General features: G+C 37.8%; 1 protein-coding gene across 2 annotated transcripts in view; it reads left to right on the top strand.

Moving 5' to 3' along the window:
* The window catches only part of LOC140127418 (neuronal acetylcholine receptor subunit alpha-7), a 144,261-nt gene that overhangs the window by 55,203 nt on the left and 74,341 nt on the right, over positions 1-14,717 (top strand). The gene's annotated exons all lie outside the window — the stretch shown is intronic.

The raw sequence follows: 14,717 nt of genomic DNA, 5'->3' as shown, positions 1-14,717 counted from the left end.
TTTTTTTCCGTGTTCACCGTTTAGCCTAATAATCATGTTAGATTTATTCTATGGGACAATACGATTACGGGGATACCAGACTTGAATATATTTTCTTACATTTTACTAAATTTGTCAAATAAAACCGTAATGTGGGAAAAAATGTTTGCATTGCCGTCTTCCAAGTGGCATAACATTTTTACTTTTTTGACTTGGGAGCTGGTTGATGGCTTGTTTTTTGCGGGACATGCTGTACTTTGCAGCAGTATCATTATGGAGTACATATGTTTTTTTGATCACTTTTGATGACATTTTTTGTAAGATTGAATAGGTAAAAATGTTAATTTTTGGTGGGTTTTCAATAGTTTTTTTTAAAAGCGTTCAGCGTATGGGTTCAATAATGATTTACTTGTATTCTACGGGTTGTTACGGACGCGGTGATACTATATATGTGGGGTTTTTGTTATGATTTAGACTTTTTTGGGGTTATATGTCTCTTTATATGTTATGGGGCTTATGGGCATTTTTATTGATTTATTACTTTATTTTTTATTGAATAACATTTTTTTTTTAACTTTCACTTTTTCCACCATGGGAAATGACCAAGCAATTATCTGATTGCTTGTTCATGATAATACTCTGCAATAATCATGTATTGCAGGGTATTATCAGTGTTAGCCTATGCGCTTGCATAGGCTGGCACTATGCCAGTAACATGACGTCACAGACGCCATCTTACTGGCAGTGCCTGCAGGCAGTGCTGGGGACCAGATCAGACCCCAGCACTTCCATAGCAGCGATCGGCGTCCCCCGAAAACGGTTCAGGGGGGCCAATGGTGGGAGAAAGACCCCCAGAGGCATGTTAGATGCCGCGGTCGTGCTGACCGCGGCATTTAACGGGTTACACACCCGCGATCGGAGCCCACTCCGACCGCGGGTGTTACACTGGGGTGCCGGCTATTAGTTACAGCCGGCACCCCGTGTTTCCCGATGCCGGTTTGGCTCTGATCCAGAGCCGAGCCGGCATAAGCGCCGTGGCGGATATATCCGCCACTGAGCGCTAAGTCGCTGCGCTCCGTGGCGGATATATCCGCCACGGAGCGTGAAGGGGTTAAAGATGTTTACTAAAACACTAGTTTGTTGACAAATAATACATTGGTTATTGACAAATATTCTGAAATCGTTTGGGAGAGACAATCCTAATTTCTCCTGTAATGCGCAACCAAAACAAAGTATTAAGAGTGCAACACAAAGTAACTAATACTAACTTTACACAACTGATTTTGGGGAGAGAGAGCCATCAATGAATAAGCATCTAGCTGACGGTATTCCTATGGGACCAATGCTATGTTTACAGCTACTAGCAAAAAAAAGGTAATCCTGGAAAACACCTTTAAATATGTTGTATTTCAGTGTTGAAATGCTGTATATTCATGCATTCAGTTAATTTAATGCTGCCATATATTTATTGGTCAGAACCTCACCAATTAGGAAGTTACCCTCTATACAAGTGGTGGTGAACCTATGGCACGGGTGCAAGAGGTGGCACTCGGAGCCCTGTCTCTGGGCACCCTTACCATCACCCAAGTACAGAGCTCAGCAGACAGGACTCAAGGCCTCTTGCAGTCCCAGGCAGCCCAGGACCCTAAAAGGAAGCTACAATAATAAGTCAAAATTCCTCTCATTCTTTCTAGTGTATTGGTGTCTTCAGGTGCCATTACAACTTAAACCTGTGAAAGAGCAGGGAGTAATAAGTTACTGCTTAAATTTTTGTATTGGCACTTTGCAAAAAATACGTGGACTTTGGTTGTAGTTTGGGCACTCGGTGTCTAAAAGGTTTGCCATCACTGCTCTATACTGTAGATTGAGGTTAATATCCTAAATTGGGATAAGCTCTTCAAGTGGGAATGATGCAATGCTTAGATGTTTTTTTATGTGAAAATATTTTTTTTGCACAAAGGGCTGTTGCACCTGTTTTTATCTTTCTGTGCCTCCAAGAAAATTTCCTGTTTAAATAAGGTGCAGAAATAAGATAACAGGTGTAGCATCTGGTGTACCACCTTAGCTAACTATGACGTTAATTAGGTTCATTTGCATTGAGACATTGAGACATCAGACATTTTCTCTGAAATGTCAGATTCCTATGCAACATTAAAGGTTACATTGGAAAGCTCATATAGAACTCTAAACAAGTTTGTTTTACTTGTGGGGTAATTTGGGATGCGGTAGACCTACTTTTATTCATCAGAGTCGCAAAAATGTTTCATCTACTTTGTGCTAGTGAGACATAGAACAACAAATGAAAACCCTCTTCTCTAATTCTAAAGAGTAATATTTGCTAATTATAAAAATATACATTGTAATTTAATAGAATGAGTTCCCCAGATTCATTGTTGGATGTTCTTTCAAATACATTCATGTAGCTGATTAAATTCTGATTGAATTGCTATCATTCCACTGTTACAGTAATGTGATAAGAAAGGTGATCACAAGTAAAGCTGCTCAGTTTGATCCACTAATCATTTTGGACTCAAACAATGCTTTCATTGCTCCCTTTCTACCTTATAAAAGTGAGTGCCACTATTAATTTAATCACATCACTTGACAGGCTGCAAGGAAATCGTTATAGCCTTTCTATGTACAAGTTTTTACAAAATAAATGAATCTATTTATCAAAGTCTGAAAACCATTTGTGACGCACGGAAAGCAATTTTTCTCACTAAGAATGACCAAAACCTTTTTAAAACCTAATCATTCCAGTTGCAAAGAACACAGTCCAATATAAAGGAAAATGATCTGTTGTATGAATCATGCTGTTAGCATTGGTGAATACTTGCCTTTTCCAAAAACCTTCCACATGTCACCGTGTTATGTCAAGAGTTTTGCTTAGTGGGTGTCCAGTTGCCAAAATCCCCACTAATGGCTGTAATGCAAAATCTGTCAGGCAAGTGCTCTGCCTCTTTACTTGCGATTGGCCTTCTTAGAGGCCTGTTTAGTTGTGGACAGGCTTACTGTGAAGAAAGCGAAAAAGCCCTGAGCATACCCAAGACATTTGTCCCTGCCTATTTGCCAGGCCCTGCACTAAACCACAGGTTGACTTTCCCTAATCTGAAAATGTGCTCAGAACATAAGACAAATGAACAGAGAGACCGACAAACAGATAGATAGACAAACACAAGCAAAGTCAGGACAACAAGGTCAAAACCAAGATAGCAGCAGGCTACAGAATTTTGAGACAAATAGTAGTGTAAAAATGTTGCAATAACGCAATGCTTGCAGAAATGCAACAAGTGCAAGAAGACCATTATAATCAGCACCTGAGTAAAGGAAAGAAAAGGTATGTGTTCCTGGAAGATGTCACAGCCACTGATACGTTTGGGAATCCATTATTCAAACCACACCTGACACACACTATGCTCCTAAATGAAAACATCCAGCTTTCCACAGAACATAAACTCAGCTCTGCCAAAGCTGTCAATCACAGCCTCAAGCAGAGCAGTCCTGGTTGTAGTTCAGAAAAACCCATTCAGGGAGTTTCGAAACTTACATACAGCAATTCTATCCTTGGCAGTCCTCAGCAGAAAAGCTTATAATTCTTGGCATGTTGATCCCATTTTTTTGATGTGTCAAAATGACATATAAAAGTTTTTATAAAAATGTTTGCTGACCTTTATGGATATTTTATATATATTGTTTTACTTTTTATGAAATGTGCTGGATTCACAGATGGTCTTACATTTATAGTGGACCTTTTGATTTTATAGTTTTCCATCTCAATATCAGTCTAAAATAATTCTTCAAATATTGCATTTTCACACTGAGTCTGCACTATAATCACTTTATTAGACATCAATTGAGCTGTTTATACCCGAGGCATGCGAGCATTGATCTCATTGTCATCAGAGAACAGAATTGCAATGAAATATAACAAATCTATCCTGAAGCTAGAAGCAGATAATACAGGATTATAGCTTTGTTTTATCTTTAAATATATTTATAGCCTTTTCACAGAATAATGGATAAATGGCTGATTCCAAGAGGGCTGACCCCTGGAACCACCTGTTTGTGGCAGAATGGGACTCTGTAATCCCTCCTAAGTTACCCTTTACCGTATTGGATTACCAGGACTGGTTGCTTTTTAAGTGGTCCTAAATGTCCGATAAAAATGTCTGGCTCCAGAAGACTTACAGGATTGCCAATCCCAGAAATCCTCTGATCCCAGGAGTCCCAGTCACTTCAATGATGACCTGAAATCTGCTGAAGACTGCTCATCTTTCCCTTTCATGAAGTATGACTATCACACATGTAACAGAATATGCTCACAGTACTCTCCCACAGAAAGATAATATCCCATCAAGGTAAAGTTTCCCATGTAATATTGAATAAAAAATGCTCCAGCGTTCCCCCCCTACTATTGTCTGCTGGAAATCATGTGGCAGCAGTGAGTATAAACCTGGTTCTGCCTCAAAATTACAGCACAGAGCTCATTGACATCATTAAAGTTTGATCTGTTGGGGTCCCATTACAGGGATAAACATAATTCTTGAACATATAAGTTGGAACAACATGAACCCAAATAGTGGTTAAAAAAATATTTGAAAAAAACTATTTATATTCTGATACTGATATGGACTGATTTGGCAAACTCTGTGCAGCGCTGCGTAATTATAATTATTATTGGGAAATAATCTTCCTTTGTTTTATTCTTAACACTGCATATATAATGCTGATATTAAGACTGTGTTCTGATTTCTATAGTTATACAAAAATGTAAATATATGTGACATTTTCTCTTCTGTTTAACCATCCAGCTTGATCCTGGAGAATTTTTTTTATATGAATGATTTTACCGAGATCCTGAAGAATTTGTTTCTAGGTACTTATTTTTACCAAGATCAATAAAAAAGTTATATTATTCTGGATGTTTGGATGATGTTAGATTGTGTAAAAAACATATGGATTGTAGAACATCAATATTTAAAGAAATATGTGGGGAAGTGCTTTATACCCATCTCTGCTATAACTCTCTGGAAATGCATACCTTTCTATAGATCTAATACATTTTTAAAGAAATCAAACTTTTCAGTATATATACAATATCAAGAGCAGCTCACCATGTCAGGAGATCTCTGGTGGGCACAGATAGCTTTGGAAACAACTAATAAAAAAATGACATTCCTTATTAGTGAATTTTTTAACGGTAACTGAACAAGAAAATACCTTCCTGACAATAAAGCTATAAAGGTATTAAAAATAACAAAATATGCTAATATCTCGAGTGAAGGACATGTGACCCCATGTGTATTGCTGTTTCCCAGGAGCGGCTTTCTCAGTGATGATAAGGTTTGTTAAATGTATTTATACAGCTTCTTGAAAATGACCTGTCCCAATGTTGTTGGCTTCTGAGAAGTTGAGCAGCAGAGTATACGATGTGAGCATACTGCATCTAAGAACATGGCACAGAAACAAATCCAGGAATTACATATGCAACTACATATCATAGGCTTATATTGCAAGTGTATAGCCATAAACATCTTTCCATTTTGTATTCAGATTTTTTTATATGGCATCTGTTGTTCATTTTTTTCTAACCTCTGCATCATAAAACAATAACACCTGGTTCCCCAGCATCATAACTGCATATCACTTTTTTATGCAGACCCATAGACCTCTATTGGGGTCTGTGATCCTCAAATGTATTAAAAAAAAAATAGGATCTAAAATTTCACGTGAAAATGTTTTATGTGAACAGACCACTGATCCATTGAAAAACAAAAACTGAAAAATGTCAAAAAACACATACAAAATCAAGGGTCAGTTGGATAGCACGCAGAGAAATATAAGTTTGGATAAGCCCTAAGGCTGTAGTGGGTGTTTATTATGTATCACAGAAAGATAGGTCTACTACAACCTACACTGTGACAAACAACTGCTTTAGAAAGGCTTCAGTAATGGAGGCCAAAACGTCGCTGTTTGTATAGCTCCACTTGATTCTCACAAGCTTTGGGAGTGCTGCCAGCTTTATGGAAGTAAACTAAGTGACATAAATTTTAGTTACAGTTGAAATCTATGTCAGACTCTGCAATCATAGAATTCTCATGCACAGGACCTCCTGAAATGCACCAGAGTTTTTCAGAAGTTGGAGCCTGAGGCTCACAGAATAAGGTGTCATGCACATGTCCATGTGTTTCCCTGTATGTCCTCTGTTCCATTTTGAAGTTCTGTATTTCTGGACCACATTTACAGACAGTAAGACAATTGTATGCATCTGAATGGTGTCCTTCCACCTGCAGGTCTCCTGGGCAACCCTGAAAATAGTGTTAGGCTCTAAACTTGTGTGTTCCATGTGCCATCTGTATTTTTTTACATTCATATATACTTCTATTGGGTTAAATGGGACATGTTCTATTTTTTGTGGATTGTGCACGGATACATCACGGGTGAAAGGAAATCCGAAATGCATATAGAACTCATTTTTAAAACCGAATATCACATAAAAGTCTATGGGGTTGTGAGCTAGTTGTACCATACTGCCTCTTCTACGCCTTTTCTTTATGTTTTGGTTCAGGGCTATTTGATATTTGTAAATTATAACAAACAACTAAATGATGAAAATAAAACTATAAAACAATGTTCAGGAGGCAAAAATAGTCATAATAGAATTCAGACAATTGAGCAGAATAAAATCCTGGCTTCTTGTGCAAATTTGGCCTTTACAGAAAGCATTACTAGCTGGCAGAGTAATAATTTAAAGTCTTTGACATCTTATTACGGATGCATGCAGAACAAATCTTGCATACAATTAAGCTAACATGGTAATTTTGGTTTGGAAAAATGGACATAACCTTTCCTGTGTTCTAACTGCCTGAGAGACTCTTCTGCGTATGTAAGTACGTCTAAGCAAGATATATTATAAATGGGGAAGAAATGGTTAATCCCAAAGATGCATCATGTATCTATCACTGCTAAAGAGAGGATTTTCATAGTTTAGATTCTAAAAGATTGTAGCAGTAATGGATACACAAAACCTGTAATGTTTAGTTTATTTGATACTTTCCTGGAGAAGTGACTCAGTTGATATTCATTAAATGCCATTATACAGTGCATAATATTCTCTAAATATGTGGTGGAAATCAGGATTTCAACTGTAAAATTACACGTTTATTTAACATAATACATGCTTTCACATGAAGAAATTTGAGGTTTGTTGATTACTTTGTTCTCTAGGAATATACATAAAAATATATAAAAGGTGATATAATAAACAGGACGTTCTGTAATTCATCCTGCATTGTACGTGTAGAAGAAAACTCAATACCTATGTCACTTGTCAGCCCTGAAAATAAGGTCAAAGTGGTTGTCCTACTATAAAATTGCTGATCAAATCACTTAACTTACTTGACTGTTCCCCTCTAGGGTGTGCCAAGAGCCATAGCTACTCAGTTCTGTTGTAGAGCCAGATGATGTCTGAGTGTAGATAACCACAGTGGTGACCTTTGTCTGTACAAACTGACAATTGACATGCGTAATGATTAGTGATGAGCGAGTATACTCGTCCGAGCTTGATGCTCGGTCGAGTATTAGCATACTCGGACCGGCTCGTTGCTCGGACGAGTATTTGCCCTGCTCGATAGCGAGCATTTAATTAAAAAAAAAGAAGTGAAGAACAGTAAAAAAATACAATTAAAACATTTAATTTAATCATTTAATTGAAGAAAACAGCGAAAGAACACAGTGCAGAACAGATTGCAGATGTTCGGGAACATCTGCGATCTGTTCCGGAGACACGCGCGCAGAACGGTGTTCTCCGCAATAGTATTTGAAGAACAATATGTGTGAAGAACACATTGCAGATGTTTGGCAACATCTGCAAGTTGTTCTCTACACATATTGTTCTTCAAATACTATTGCGGAAAACACTGTTCTGCACGCGTGTCTCCGGAACAGATCGCAGATGTTCCCGAACATCTGCAATCTGTTCTGCACTGTGTTCTTTCACTGTGCTCGTTCAGTTTATAATTTTACTGAAAAATGCTCGGGTCTCCCATTGATTTCAATGGGGCTCGTTACTCGAAACGAGCACTCGAGCATTGGGAAATGTTCGACTCGAGTAACGAGAATCCGAGCATTTTAGTGCTCGCTCATCTCTAGTAATGATATGTCATTTGTGCAGAGCTTATCGCTAAGTCCTGTGATTGGTTCAGTAATATGCTATGGCATGCAGCTCCAATGAAACAATGAAGCTGCAGTGGTAGTAAATGGGGACCTTGTGGGGGAACAGAATGGTATGTCAGACTTACATTGCTCCATTCAAGCAATGTTGTTTTATACAGCTTCATCTGAAATGTACACATATTTCTTCAACTGGATGTTATTAAAAAAATGTGTGAAGATAATTTCCCATATGGTCCCTTAAAAACGAAGGACACCTTTTCTTGGATACGACCACCATTGCTGGAGGGATTGTAAAAGAGAAACAAATTGTTTTTTACATATGAAATGAGAGCTACTGCATGTCCTACAACTGTCCTCTGGTCATAAACACTGAATCCAGGTGGTCTGGCAGTTAAATAGTGCATACATGAATGAGGCAGCCAGAGAACAAAGGTGGTTGTATCCAAGGACATCTATCTATCCAAGAACCATTTGACTACAGTTATGGGAAATTATCTTTGCATAAGAAACTTTTTTAATAACATGCAAATATATATATATTAAATAAAATTAAATTTTTATGCCCACATGAGAATACCCCTTTAACCATTCCTGAAGCTGCCTGTCGCTCTATGATTTCAGTTGTGTAGCCATGTGCTGCCAGAGGTTAGGTCACCACTCTGCACAAATGTCTTGTTCCTGACTGACCATAGCAATAACAAGCCATTTGTGCAGGGATTACCACTGGGGCTAATTGAGATTTTTGTTCTTTTTTCCCTGCTAACATTTGTCATCATGGGAAACTTTCATAGACTATTCTAAGCTCAAGATTCATGATCTCAAAACTCTCAGATGATATTTTTTTTGCCAGAAAACACATGTTCTCAATGATAAAATAGGAAGAAAGTACTTGCTATATCTGTTGGTAAGAAACATTATCATGCATTGCAACATCTCTCTTATACTGAGGAGCTCATTTAGCAGTTTTACTAAAGTGACAGATCACTGGAAGACAGAAAATGAAAGCTTGACAGGAAATCTTACAATAAAATGTTTTCTCATTGATGATGGCCCCCAGTATCTCTAGTTTTTCTGCTTATTAATATTGATAACCTACCCATAGATTAGTAGACAAACCAATCTCCAGCCGTCAGTCACTTTAGGCCAGACCAGAATGAACATAGAGAAGAGAGTCTCAGAAAACACACAGAATAGCTGAATTCTCTTACGGGCCAGCTACATGCAGCTAAGCTTCTATTCAAATGATTCATATTCAGGGATTTATTGTTCTAAAATTAAACCAAAATCAAGCTTTGATTTTTGTTCAGTATTTTGTGGACATGGACAAATCGGACATGCAGTAATTATAGAAAAGTAAAACAATTTTAGCAGCAGGACTTTGACAAGGTCACTTTTTTGACACAATTTTTTTTGGACCATGCTGTTACAGCTATGGTACTATAGTACTAAGACATATTTTCAGAGGTCTGTATTGTGCTATTGTTCAGTTATTCCTTTGAAACTGTATCAATTAAATAACAACAAAAAAACTGGTGTGACATGAAAACAACAAACAATAGTTTTATAGTTTACCATTGACCTTTTGTGTGTTCACACTCGGCAATAATTGCTATCATTTAGAATGAAATGAAACTATTGTTATTTATAAATGTCTCTCTATAGTATATATCCTGCATTCTTAGGACCCCCATTATTGGACCTGAAAAATATCATTTTTTCTAAATGATATCCTCAGTTGTTAAAAGTGGATTACACTAAATAATCACTGCTTCTACTCCAGTTTTCTGGGCAAAAGCCCTATCAACGCTTTATTTATCTACCAGGTAGGGCAGCTGGACTGCTCGGTCTGCACACACTATCACATGCTGTGCTTTACTTAGAGATGTCATTTTGGTGAGGTTTCACCCTTTTAAATTGATTTTATTTATCTTGTATGCAGTCTTTTTGTATTGATATTGTATAAAGAGAATATTTATTAACTGACATTTTTTTTGTTTTTGTACGTGACATTATGTAGCATGTCATAGGTTTTCTCATTCATTTTAAATAGTGCTGGTCCTTAAGAGTAAAATACTGTCTCATGTATATGACCAGCTTTACACATGTACTCTTCAGGTTCATTGAATATGATCTTTTAGTAAGTTATCATTGATCCTTATTTTAATAAAGTGCAGAGTTTCTGAACAGCCCCCAACACTACAATAACCAGTAAATGAGTATTTTACTTTTAACAAAGTTTATTATTTTTTTTAAACTGTCAACACATTACAGTGACATGTAGACAATATGTGTGGCCTGAATGTGATGGACAGAAAGGAGCCCAGGTTAAGAACCTTATTATATAATAAACCACCCGCAATCTTGTAGGTGTATGAGAACAGGGAATGAGAGTTTAATTTAGTTACAAACAGAATCCTACAGTTGTCTCACAATCCGGAATAGATTCCATTTTGTAATGCTTTTTATTATTTCCAACTGCTAGGAACATTTTAATGTACATATCCCTTTAACTGAAGCATAGCTTGTACTCACATTCTGCATGTTAATTATACATTATGGCAATGTAATTAGTTTAATAAAGAGAAATGGCCATTTATTCAGCTGATATTCAATTAAAGAGATTAGCCATCCTTAGTAGTATAAAGCGAACATGCAAGATTTCTTTTACATGATAAAAGGACTTGTATAGATTCATTTCTTGGACTCTAGTGATGATTCCATTATAATAATCAAATTTAATCATTAATTTCATATAATGAAAAGCTTTGATTGTGAACAGATATTGGAAATAAAACAGACCCATTATCGGATATTTTTTAAAGCAGCCATGAACATGAATAAATTATAAGCTTGTAGTGGTGTCAAGTTTTATGTATCATGCATGTTTAAAGAATAATGTACATTTATAAGTCCATTTTCTTTGGGTCCACAATATTGGGTGCCCAACCTCAAAATCTAGAAAAATTCCAAACTGGGCTTTTCCTGGATCTCTGGCGTTCAAGTGATGGGTTAAAGCCTGTGCCTAGCAAAGGATTCTCTTGTACTCTGATGGGCCCTGGCATAAGCGGATTGGCCATAGAGTTTACCAGGAGTTCTCCTGGTGGGCTGTAGCTCTCAAACAGCTGATGGGGCCACTCCTTCCCTCACTTACCACATGCTGAGAAGTACTGTGGAAGTCCAAGCAGATGACTCCCTTCTCCCTGTGTACAGGCAGCTGCACTCTCCTCCCTTCTTTGTGCATCCATGTGATAATGTAACCTTATTGTATGGATGCAGAGCAGAGGGTGGCAGTGCCCCTGCAGCCTTTCCCCCCCATAGACTCCAGTCCAAGCACTGGGCTTCTCCCTGGTCCTGCAACTTGCACAGCTGCTCCAGGAAGACACAGGAGGTCAATTTTCACAGAGACCAAAAAAAAAATTTAGCTGAGGCTACAATTGTAAAATATACAGTTCCGACTTACATACAAATTCAACTAAAGAACAAACCTACAGAACCTATCTTGTAAGTAACCCGGTGACTGCCTGTATATTCTGTTTGAACATAACTTTTTATGGTATATGCACTATGGACAGGTAAAGCAGAGAGATAATCACCAGTCCTATCCACAGCATGATACGTCAAAATACACACCTCTAAGTTGCTGTAAAACATCATGATATGTGATACTGAGCTGCTGAAGAACCTCATAAGAAACAGCAGATCTTCTGCAGAACCTCATTAGACTTACCTGCACAGCTGCAGAACATCATAAAACGAATGTTAGCTGCTGCAGAACCTCATAAGAAACATCTGAACTGCTGCAGAATCTCATAAGACACACCTGATCTGCTGCAGAACATCATTGGAATTACCTGAGCTGCTGCAGAATTAGTTACACAGTGTGGGGCATGTGCTGCCAGGAGCTGAAAACATCTGGTGGAAAATAAGTCGATTCTAGCTCTGAAGGAGAAGATATGTCACCTGTGAGGTACCAGATGCCATTTCTGTCTGTGTCAAATTAGTATTGTACTCACAGATTAACCTTCTAGTGTGAGACAGATATATACATAGGTGGTCATTTACTAAGGGCCTGATTCGCGTTTTCCCGACGTGTTACCCGAATATTTCCGATTTGCGCCGATTTTCCCTGAATTGCCCTGAGATTTTGGCGCACGCGATCGGATTGTGCTGCATCGGCGCCGACATGCACGCGACGGAAATCACCGGGGGGCGTGGCCAAACAAAAACCCGACGGATTCGGAAAAACTGCCGTATGTTAAAAAAAAATGTGTCGCGAAAATTGCACTTACCTTCACTCAGCCCGGCTCGGTGTAGTTCAGTGCGTTCCGATGCTCTTCAGTGCAGCAGCGCCACCTGGTGGACGGCAGAGGAACTACCTTAATAAATCCCGTCCGGACGCGAATCCAGCGCCGAGAACAAGCCCCATAGTGTCCATAGTGAGCCAGTGAGCAACCTTGGTGGTATGGTGTTATTGTCATCAGTTATTGTTATGGTTTTCAGCATATTCTTATTGATAATGTTGGTGCTCCGACATAACTGTGTGTATTAACCCCATTTGCTGTGACATCACTGTGTGTATTACCCCCCTGTGCTTTGACATCATTGTGTGTGTGTGTATTGACCCGCTTTTGTATGACATCATTGTGCGTGTATTAACTCCCTGTGCTGTGACATCACTGTGTGTGTATTAACCCCTGTACTGTGACACAACTGTGTGTATTTAGCGAGGGAGTTGCTTAAAAAAACCTAAAAACATTTACTTATCTCCATGGTCCCTCCCGCTGTCCTGTGCTGTTTACAGAAGCTGCACTAAGTTGTATATGGTGGTAAACAATGGTCTCTATGTATAGGTTATCATTTAGTATTGAAGTATTATTCAGTGATTATGAAGTGGTAATAATCATGATGTAGTGTTATTATTTCAGCCTTGTACAGAGGTATCATAAGTGATATTGTCCTTTGCACATTGGTGTTTGTATAATAACTATATGGCAGTAAAGATCATTAATAAATGGAGTTTATATTTGGTAAATTATTGGTAATATAGTTCTGTGTATAGAGGCTTGTGCTCATTATCAGTATGTTGGTATTTTCTTTACGTTGTGGTGATGCTGTGTGTTACAGTTTGGATGGATCATTTGAAATATGTAGCGCTATAGTTTGGAATATTGGTCTTAGGTGGGAGTTGTAATTGGTAACAGTATTGTGGTATCATTATTTGGTAATGGTATGGTGGTAGTATTTTTTTGGTTTGTCATGGACCAAAATTGGAACTGGTCTAATAAAGTTAACTGGTCTAATAAACAGTAAACCTGTTTGGGGTCTTTGAACCAGCACCCGGTTCTTCTGCTGCTATGGTTCTAAACCTAGTGACTCCAGTCATGTCCATCACCACATTCTTCAAAAATATTAAAATAATATTCTAAAAACAAGTCAGGTTTCTTTGTGCACATGCAGTATCAAATTAAAGCTGGTACACACAGCTAGCTACATAGTAAAACGTGGTGAATTTCCTTAGCTTCAATTTTGCACTGATCTGTGCAGCTATTGCTGCTCAAGAACAGTCATGACTCTTTCTCCCTTAAGTAATTCAGGTTATGGATGAAAAGATCCTTTGAAATATTTTCCTGCAGTTTTGTACTGAACAACACACAAAGAACAGTAGGTTTTGAGCTAAACACACTTGGTCAGCAATGATGGAATAACTAACTAACCAATCTTGATCCAAGAAATATGGAAAACAACACTTGTTTTGCATGGGAGCATAACTTTACAATAGACACATTTTGAGAGCAATGGAATTCAAGAAGTTATCTTCAGTAATAGAAAACCTTTCTAAAACATAAAAATCTTGGCACAGGCCTGAAATACAAGTTCTAAAGTTTCCTCTATCCCTCAGATTCTTCTTTAACTTGTTCTTTGGAGATGGTCTTTACTTTGATAATACATTTGAAGTTTGGCATTTTGCAATGATTTCAAGAACCAGATAGAGAATGATGATGTTGTATGAATTAATAAATAAAACTAGGTATAAAGATGTGAGAACAGAGTTCTTACTGCTTGCTGTTCTCTGTTCGCGTTCCCTTCACTTCAGATAGAATACCAAAAAACAACAGGCAGAGACCAAGAATAGTACAAAAAATATGTACAAACAATAGATAACCTTATAATGGAATCACTGGGGAAGGGCTGCGCTGGCATCACCGGAAGCGGTTTTAACAGTGCACAACAAGTGCACAAGTGTTCAAAAAAGTAGCAAAGAGATAGAAATCCCTTTGGTGTATAATTGAGACATTTGGAAATTCTTTTTTGTGCTTTATGTATGAGTTCACACGTGGGGTTTGTGATGCGTTTTTGAGAACATCAAAGAAATGCATGCGTTTTAAATGTAACCATATGTTTGGTTGGTTTGAAAGCGTTTCACGTCATTGTTGGAAGTGTAAGCAGCTGTGTTCAAATTTTCACAGTTACTTACACTTAAAGAAAATGAAGAAAAAATGCTTTCTAACCAGCCAAATGCATGGTAACATGTAAAACACATGCACTTCTGTAATGCATTTAAA

Source organism: Engystomops pustulosus, chromosome 4, assembly GCF_040894005.1.
Source record: "Engystomops pustulosus chromosome 4, aEngPut4.maternal, whole genome shotgun sequence".
Taxonomy (NCBI): Eukaryota; Metazoa; Chordata; class Amphibia; order Anura; family Leptodactylidae; genus Engystomops; species Engystomops pustulosus.
This window is presented reverse-complemented; position numbering and strand designations above follow the sequence as displayed.